At 39.5% G+C, this 9,261-nt stretch overlaps 1 pseudogene; it reads left to right on the top strand.

The window, feature by feature from the left end:
- The first annotated feature begins 7,765 nt into the window (after positions 1-7,765).
- Positions 7,766-8,963, top strand: LOC125262790 (annotated as a pseudogene).
- The last annotated feature ends 298 nt before the right edge of the window (positions 8,964-9,261 follow it).

The raw sequence follows: 9,261 nt of genomic DNA, 5'->3' as shown, positions 1-9,261 counted from the left end.
CATGGCTAGACAAACGTCAAGTGATGTGCCAGACCCACTCCCCCTATGGGTTATACATATGCTGTCAGTGACAGCATTCCCTATGGCCAATAGCCCAAGCTAAAAAGCCTCCAAGAGGCCTTCCTCAGAAGGCCTACCAAGGCCGCTCAAAGGCTTCTGGGACCAAACTTCTTTTCAGAGAAAGAGGGAACCTTTAAGGGAATGTGGAACCCTGAGGGAACCCTAGCCAGTCACTTGTCAGGGGAACATAGTCAACCCTGATTGCCACCAGGGAGGCCGACCTGGTTTACTTTTACAGAAACCTAGTCTTGGCCAACAACCTGTCTGATCACAGAGTCTCAAATCACATTCTTCAGAGAAGATATCCAGTAAGAGTGACTGCAAAGAGGCAGTAACCAACTCCAGAGTGTAGAGATGGGCATCCCGGAGAGCAGGACTCAGCTTAGCGCTTTTTATCCCTTACCAATGAGGGGAGTAACACTCTGCTCAATCTTAGGATCTATTCAGCGCGTGATTATTTGCACTGAGAAGGGTGTGCACTCTAAAGGAACCCAATAAGGGGAGTACATTTACCAGCCTGGGGGCTGATCCTCAATAGGGATCTTCAAACACTGACCAGCTTAGGGAGCTAAGTACTATGCAGGACAACCCTCAAACGAGGGAGTACAGAGCTCAACCTAACAGATAAACTGTACTGTAACTGTACTGTAAACTGTAACTGGACACAGACTCATGGAGGCCCCAGAAAGGGCCTGCAACATGATGCAAATTCTACATTGTTTAGAAATACCTCACAGCAGCCTTGCGAAAGGCCAACATGTGAAACTACATGCTCAATCTGCTTAAAGAACACCCAGATGTGGGGGATGGGGGGGGGATCTTAAAGGGCGGCCCGTGAAGGCCACACACCTAGAACTGCTTGCTTGCTGATAAGCAAGATCCCACAAACATGGAACTCGCTCAGAATGAACCGAGTTTAACTAGCAGATAAGACTGTAGAGTGCCCACATATTACAGTCTACCTCAACACATTCCAACAAGCAGTGTACTCAGTAAAAATACTTTACTCTTTAAGCAAGAGGAGTACAACTTATGCCATCATGCTCTAGAGGAGGTCCAAACAGGACCTGCGACTTCAGAATGACATGGACATCAGCTAGTGGCAGTGTCTATGCTTCTAAGGCAGCCAAATCTGAGAACCAAACTTTCCAGTGAGGTTAACTAGTTTAGCACAACCTAAGCTAATCTTATCCACACATTCCAACAAGCAGTGTACTCAGTAAAACACCTTTTACTTTTTAAGCAAGAGGAGTAAACTCACGCCATCATGCTCTGAAGGAGTGCAGGGCCTGCGACTCCAGAAGGACACGTGGCATCAGCTAGTGGCAGTGTCTAAGCTCTAAGGGAGCCAAATCTGAAAACCAAACCATCTAGTGAGGTTAACTAGTTTAGCTCAACCTAAGCTTCATTTTATCCACACATTCCAACAGGCATTGTACTCCGTAAAAACACTTTTTACTCTTGACCTTGAACAACAATGGGAGTACTATTAATCCAACCCTGAAGAATACAGGGTGGGTACTTAACATCAGAAATTCTCACCAAAAACAGATACAATCTGTACTGAACCCTAGGGAACAGGAGCTTTCATAAAAAGCTACAACCATATCACTCAAGCTTGAATATAGTTTAAGGGGTTCAGGGGAAAAACTGAAGTTAAAGTACCACTAGATAGTTCTGGGGAGTGGGGCCACAGCAACAAAGTTTTTATTCACATAGTGAAAAGGGGCCTACACCGCTTGAGACAACGGCACCAGGGAGACTTGGCAATTGTCTGCTACCTTAGCTGCTATCTATTCTGCACCTACACCGAAGGGACAATGGGCCTTGGCTTGATGACTCTGATAAGAGGAGGCCAGAACTAGGAAAAACTACACTCACATAACAGGGGTAGTATAAAAAGGGCGTAAATGCTACTAGCAGACCGCCTAAACCCTAGTTCTAGACTAGGCCAGCTATAGCTGTGGGCCTATAAGGCCAACACATAAGCTAGATCTGCCTGGGGCTAAGAAACACCAGCCTCTACCAACGACTCTCAACTGAGAGGAGGCAAACTCTGTGAATACTAAATTTCTACAGTAAAAGGCTTAGTTAAAGCCGATATCTGCATACATATGAACGGTGGCTTCATTATCTGAAGCCAACACATCCAAAAAAGGGGACAAACAAAGTATTATCCTAATAATATATCGTTCCAGCCAACCTAATGGAACTTCAGGGCCCTTAGTCCGCATCCTATACAGGAAAACTGATTATGAATTCAGCAGGCCTCACACAGCTCTCTCCCATTAGCCGTCGAAGGTTGTGGGGAATTTCACCCCTTCATCAAGACAGAAACAAAATTAAGCTCCAGCTGAAAACCCCTTGATCTAGTCTCTACTCTGCCTCAGCAAAAGTAAGACCCGAACCATTAGGTGCAGCTGCCGGTCCTTTTCCTCTCAAGGAAAAGACCAGAAGAAAGTGGAGCATTTTACAAGTAAAACACACTCACAGCAACGAACAGGCAGATCCCACGAGAAATGCCTGTACATGCTCTTTTGTTCTCATAAAAGACAACGTTATAAGTTATGTATGTGATCAGATGTCAACACTATGGGACATGGATGCACACACTTCTTGAAATGTTTGTCAGAAATAATGAAATGTCAGACATAAAGTCTTAACTTAATATCAGTTTGATATTGCTTAAAACAAAACAGTCCCTGAAAACGAAAAAGATACTGACTGGTTCTCTAGGCGCTTCTTATACTTCCGGGTCGTGCTATGATGACGTCATAGGCTGTCACCAGCCAATAGAATTGTCGTGAGTTGATATTGTTTCAGACACCGGTTCACGCGGAGGTGTTCCCCATAGCGTTTTCGAACGCAGAATTGAGTTCCCTTTCGAAAGAGAATCTTCCTCACTGTAGGACTTCAAATAGTTTGGAAATGGCCTTGTAAGATTGGTCTTCCTAGATTGATATGCAGAAACAATTGCTTCTCTAAGACCATCGCTGATGTCTTTCCTCCTTAGCATCATGTAAACACACACCTGAATGCTCCAGACCCGCAAACTGGTTGGTCATTCTTGCTGATGATCAATTAATCAAGGGTATTTGATTAGCATCACCTGGCTGCTACTTACCTTCTTAATTTTTATGGAAGCAGTAGGGGTGTACATAGTTTGTCACACATGGCTTCTCCATTTGGCCTAGTTTTTGTTAAATAAACAATGACATGGCGTAATATGTCATGTGTTGTTGTTCATCTGAGGTTGTATTTACCTAAATTTTAGACCTGCCAAGGACCAGGTGATTTTTTAATGTCCTGGGGCCGTATTCACTAAACATTTTATCTTACTACTAAGAGTTCTCCTAAATGGCAGTAAAAGTTCTTAGCTAAGAGTTTTCTCTTAAAACCTATTCACAAAGGCAAACTTTTACTAAGGAATAGACAGAAATCTTAAGCTAAGAGTAAAGGTGGGGTTGACCTCGTTGCTATGGAGTATACACACAGTGATTGGCTGATGAGGGAGGAGTCAGCGATTTAATCATAGAAATATTGTAGAATGATGTGTCATGTTACCATATTAAAATAAAGGTTTTAAAATACAAATGTTGCCATAGTCAAATAAAGGTTTTAAAATGTAGGCTAAGTGTCACTAATTAAACTAGTATATATGGTTAATTGTCCGCCTCTTGGATGTCTGCATCTCAAAAGAATGCAGAATTCAAGGGACAAATTATGTTTTATAAACAAAGTTTGGGAGGAATACATTCAAACTGTCTTTCTAATCAGAAGAGGAATAAATACACAGACGAAAGCTGACTCGCCCATAGTTACTTTGACAGTTTTCTGCATCCCTCCGCCACCCCCGCTCCTCACTCTCGGCTGGGGATATGGGGAGAACTTTGGGTTTGGGCTAAATTTCAAGCTCAGGAGCCCTCGAATCCCCTTGAACAGTATACCAAATACGCTTATTATATATTTTATTACTCTATTCAATCATTTGTAAGTGTGAACTCATGAAAACCACTGCCACAGGTAATCGGACAATAATTATTTATTTGTTAAAAGTTTTTTTTTTGCCGTCTCATCGTAGATTAATAATCTATATAATCAAAATGTAAACTGCATTTATGAAGAAAAAGTTCAGCACCTAAGGCTCTATCGCTATTGCCCTCAATGGTGTACAGTGTCTTTGGGTGGATTAGGACTGTTTGTGATTGAGTCTGACTTAGGAGTCCTCTTGACTACTCCTAACATTTCACAGATTTAGGAGCTAGTTTTAGCGCTAAAATGCTTTGTGAAATACTCTTAGAGCAAAAATTTAGGAGTCCTAAAATTAAGACTGACACGCCCATTATTTTTAAAAGTTTCTCCTAAATCGGCGATTTAGGAGCTACTTTTAGCCTTAAGATGTTTTGTGAATACGGTCCCTGATATGTAAAACCATAGAATTCAAAAGGGTGTACTCTGTTTTTCATATGACTGTATAAATAATATTGTTGGCTCCTTATGATTAATGCCTTACATGTGTCCTGCAGAGTTTCACTCCAACAATAATTACACACACCTGAACCAACCAATCAATGATTCATTTTTACTAGAAACTTCCAGGCAGGTGTATTGAGGCAAGCTGGAGCTAAACTCGTCAGGACAGTGACCCTCCAGGACCAAGTTACCACACCCCGGTATAGACTGATTGATATTGATCAATTGATATTTTCAAATCTGTTAAAGGATTGTTAGGCTGCATAAATTAGGTCAGCCGGAACCGGGAACACTTCCTACAGACCACACCAGATGTACTGGTTACATCAGAAGAAGAATGGCATCTACACTAATATTAGTCTCTCTGTTTATCCCAAGGTTTACTATAGTAAGCCGGATCTGGGCTGTATCCAGGTGAGATCGAGCATGTGCACCTAGACATGACGACAACGCAGTCCTGAAATGTCAGCTGAGATTGTGTCAACTAGATCATCCCCTGTGAAGCCCTCATCGACATGACAGCCAGTGGCACAGATCCTCAACAAACTGTCCAATACCGGCGTGATAAATGCTATCCTCAACTAGATGGAACTTGGAATAAATACTTTGACTGTTGCGATCCCAATCGGACTTATGAAAGCTGCCTGAATCATAATCATGCACTGTTCGCTGTTGGCCAGAGGAGAACTGGCCCCCCGACTGAGCCTGGTTTCTCCCAAGGTTTTATTTTTTCTCCATTTTGTAGGGCCTCGCTCGACAGAACTTACCAATGACTTTATCAATGAACAACATGATTGAACAAAGCTTCATTTGGTCCAAAAGATCCATTTCCTGACAGGAAACACCTAGCCTTAACAGAAGTGATGACGTGACTTCTTTTAACAAAGGACTCTGTCTAAAGGACTTCTTAGCTCATCAGCAATAAACTAATCAGAACCTATCACGTGGGTCTGATCACAATTAAATCATTAAATTGATTCTCTCACAAAACCCTCTTGTATGATCGGACGGAACAGGAAAACACCCATCAACGGATTTAAAGACGAATCTGTCCTATCAATACCTCCCTTGTGTGAGCAATCCATCCTGACCCGGTCACTCGTGACTCCGGTCAAAGTTTAAACTATGCTTAAGGACTCAATCTTGAATCTCAAAAGGGACAATTGTCAATTACTTAAAGTATTAACTATATCCAGAATAACATTTGCTATGATGTGATTACTAACATGTTGGATTCAATGCATTATATGTTTGTATTCCTGTATGCATCTTCTTTCTCTTATAATCATTGTTTTTAATTAGGTCAGTCTAGTAATATGTGTGGAAGAAGTGTGTCATGTTTGAGCTCTAAATACAGAGTTTATAATTCTCTGTAATTCTGTGTGAATGAAACATTGAAATTCAGTATCAGGAAAATATTAAGAAACTTTATAAAGTTGTTAATAAAACAGGATAATGTTCTGCAGATATCACGCGATGTGATCAATAGACAATAGACGAGGCGTGTCTAATCCCCGTAGCAACGTCTCATTGGAGGATCGCATCTGAAGGATGGAGCCAAAATTGCTCCTTTAAAACTATGCTGTCCGAACAAGCTAAAGTCAGAAATAGGTCAGAAAGCGCTCGAAATCAGTCAGAAATCGGTCAGAAGTCGGACTGAAGCACAGTCGTGGAAGCATCATGACCAAGGGTCATTGAGAACTGATTGACCGGGGCTGATTTTCCATCCATTTCCTCAACCACGAGCCGCGCCGCTGATCATTCAACAGCCGTCACATCCAGACTCCAAAACACTTCGTGAAATATCTGACCAAAGTCTCCCAAGAAGAGAGCCGCTCAAGCCAGACGCTCAGAACAGTTGCACCAGCCAGCAACATCCTTCAAAGCTTCCGCGCAACCCACAGGGCTTTCCGAGAAGACGTCACCTGAAAGACAGCCAATCCAGAACGGGATTCCGCTGTACACGAGTCACGGAACAACCCGATTACCTCAGCTGTCAGAGCAAACGCAGGTACAAGCAAACTTCTCTCTCTCTTGCTGGAAACTGGTGAAACTCCTTTAAACCTAAAGAATCAAGCCAAAGCTCTGCTTTTGTGATTTTCCTCAGGTTATGAGTTAAGTTAGCACTGAACTTGGGACTTTTCATGACTCATATCAACTCCGCGAATGTGTGTGCATGTATGTATGTATGTGTGTGTGTGTGTGTGTGTGTGTTTAGCCTTAGTTTCTTGTAATCATTAGAAGTAGTCAATAAACCTTGTTTTGATTTTCACATATACGAGTTTCTTGTGCTGTGTGTCAAATTACTGCCTTAAACGTAAAAGATCAAGTTACCTCTTGCTTATAATATAATAATTACAATAATAACAATAATCATAATAAAATATTGTTACTGTTGGCCGCAGAATAATATTTTATCCAGAATTGGTAAAATACTCTAACCTCAATTTTCGCTGGACGAGTAATTGATGAAGTGTTAAATATTAATTCTGAATCATTTACAGTGAATCATTTACAGTTGATTCAATTCTTATTCCCTGTAACAATTAAATTGAGCTAATAAATAGGCTAAGTCCTTACAATTTTGACACCTGTTTGCCACCTGATGTCACCTGTTGGAGTTTGGGTTCCTTGCTGCTGTCGCCTTTGGCTTGCTTAGTTGGGACACTTGACATTTGATATTCAACAATGTTTTGCTCTGCCTGCATCGACACCATTGTATGCAAACTGAACTGAGCTGGATGACATCACTGTTTACTCCAGTGCTGATATAGATAAATTAACTAAATTAATAACTACTGATTCTTACAGAGGAATGAATCAATATTGAATTTACTTAAGCTGGACAATGACACCATTTTCTTTAAGAGCTGCAGTGCAGCGAAAAATTAGATACTAGTTATAACTGTAAAGCTGCTTTGACACAATCTGCATTGTAAAAAGTTATATATAAATAAAGGTGACTTGACTTGACTGACATATTTAAAAAAAAAAAGAAAAAAGCTTCTCAAGAGAGTATTACAAGTGTTCACAAACAAGGCAGCTAGCATGAGACCAGTCTCCATATATATCACACCAGATCAACCTTTCACACTCGTCAAAGTAACGAAAAAGAGATTTTGGTAAGATTTTAATTATTTTAATTATTTCATTTGAAGAACCAGCGTATGCTACCTTTAGCATACTAAATATATTTCTGTTGGATAACAAGACTGAATAGCTGACTAATCTGATCATTTAAAATCATCCAACTTTCAATTTCAAATCAACCTATTTTAGTGCATAATGATATCACTATCACAAGATTTTGCATATCATTCCTGATGCAGCCACCACTAGAGAATGAATCCATTGTCTTAGTATTTACACTCTCTGGACTAAATGAAACAATGGGAAACAGATTTCTGTTTTTTTCTTTGACTGCATTGTATTATCTATTAATTGTGTTGTGCAATGTAACCATAATTTACACTGTAATCTCGCAGAAGAGGCTTCATGAGCCAATGTATGTCTTTATATGTAATTTGTGTATAAATGGACTTTTTGGCACTGCTGGATTCTACCCTAAATTCATGTATGATTTATTATCCCAGTTTCATGTGATTTCTTATGCTGGATGTCTGCTTCAGATATTTGTCATTTATTCATCTGTTCTGTGTGATTTTTCAACATTAACAGTGATGGCATATGACAGATATGTGGCAATATGTAGACCACTGGAGTATCATTCAATAATGACCAATCAGAGGATTCTTGAATGTATCCTTTTCTGCTGGCTTTCTCCATTTTTTTGCATGTGTGTTGGAGTTGTATTAACATCAAGACTAAAATTATGTGGCTCTATTATTGAAAAGCTTTATTGTGAAAATTGGTCAGTTATTAAACTTTCCTGTTTTTCTACAACAGTAAATAATGTGATTGGGTATGTAGTCATTATTATATATTTTGGACATGCAATACTGATATTTTGCTCATACATTCACTTTGATTGGAAAATGCATAAAGTCAAAAGAGGGCAAGCATAAATTCATACAAACATGTGTACCACATCTTCTTGCATTGCTCAATGTGACTGTTGCATTGCTGTTTGACGTGCTGTACACTCGTTATGGTTCAAAAAATTTGCCGCAAGATTTACGTAATTTCATGGCTCTAGAATTTTTACTCATACCACCTATTTTAAACCCCCTCATTTATGGACTAAATCTGACAAGACTACGGAAGCAAGTCATGAGAGTGTTTTTCAAAACAAAAGTGGAAATATCGGATTGAATAAGTCACAAACAAAGATTTTTATTATCTTAAATATTAAACAACTTGTATTATGGAAATTGTTTTATTTTATTCAAAACAATGTACAAATTGTAATAGCTAGTAGGTTTTTCCTTTTCAGCCATATCATAAGAATTTGCTCATATTTTTTTTTTTTTTTTTTTTTTTGTTTTTTTTGTATGAAAACATAAAATTATGTAGGCCTACACTTATTTTTATGCTTCGTTGATATGTATTTAACTAGATGGATTTAGCCTAACTTTCATACATGTTAATGAATTTAAAAATGAATGTAATTGTAATTATGTTTTGAAATTTAGTGGGGCAAAAGTCAGGAATGAGATTGGCCTCAATTTTATGTATTTAGTATTGGTCTCTGTATTGTATTGCTGGATATTTAACAGTTGCTCAGATACGCTCAGTGCACCCCGAGATTAAAATATACTGCCTGCCTAT

This window comes from Megalobrama amblycephala, linkage group LG2 (assembly GCF_018812025.1).
Source record: "Megalobrama amblycephala isolate DHTTF-2021 linkage group LG2, ASM1881202v1, whole genome shotgun sequence".
NCBI lineage: Eukaryota > Metazoa > Chordata > Actinopteri > Cypriniformes > Xenocyprididae > Megalobrama > Megalobrama amblycephala.
Note: the sequence above shows the minus strand (reverse complement) of the source record. Positions and strands in the feature narration are given on the sequence as shown.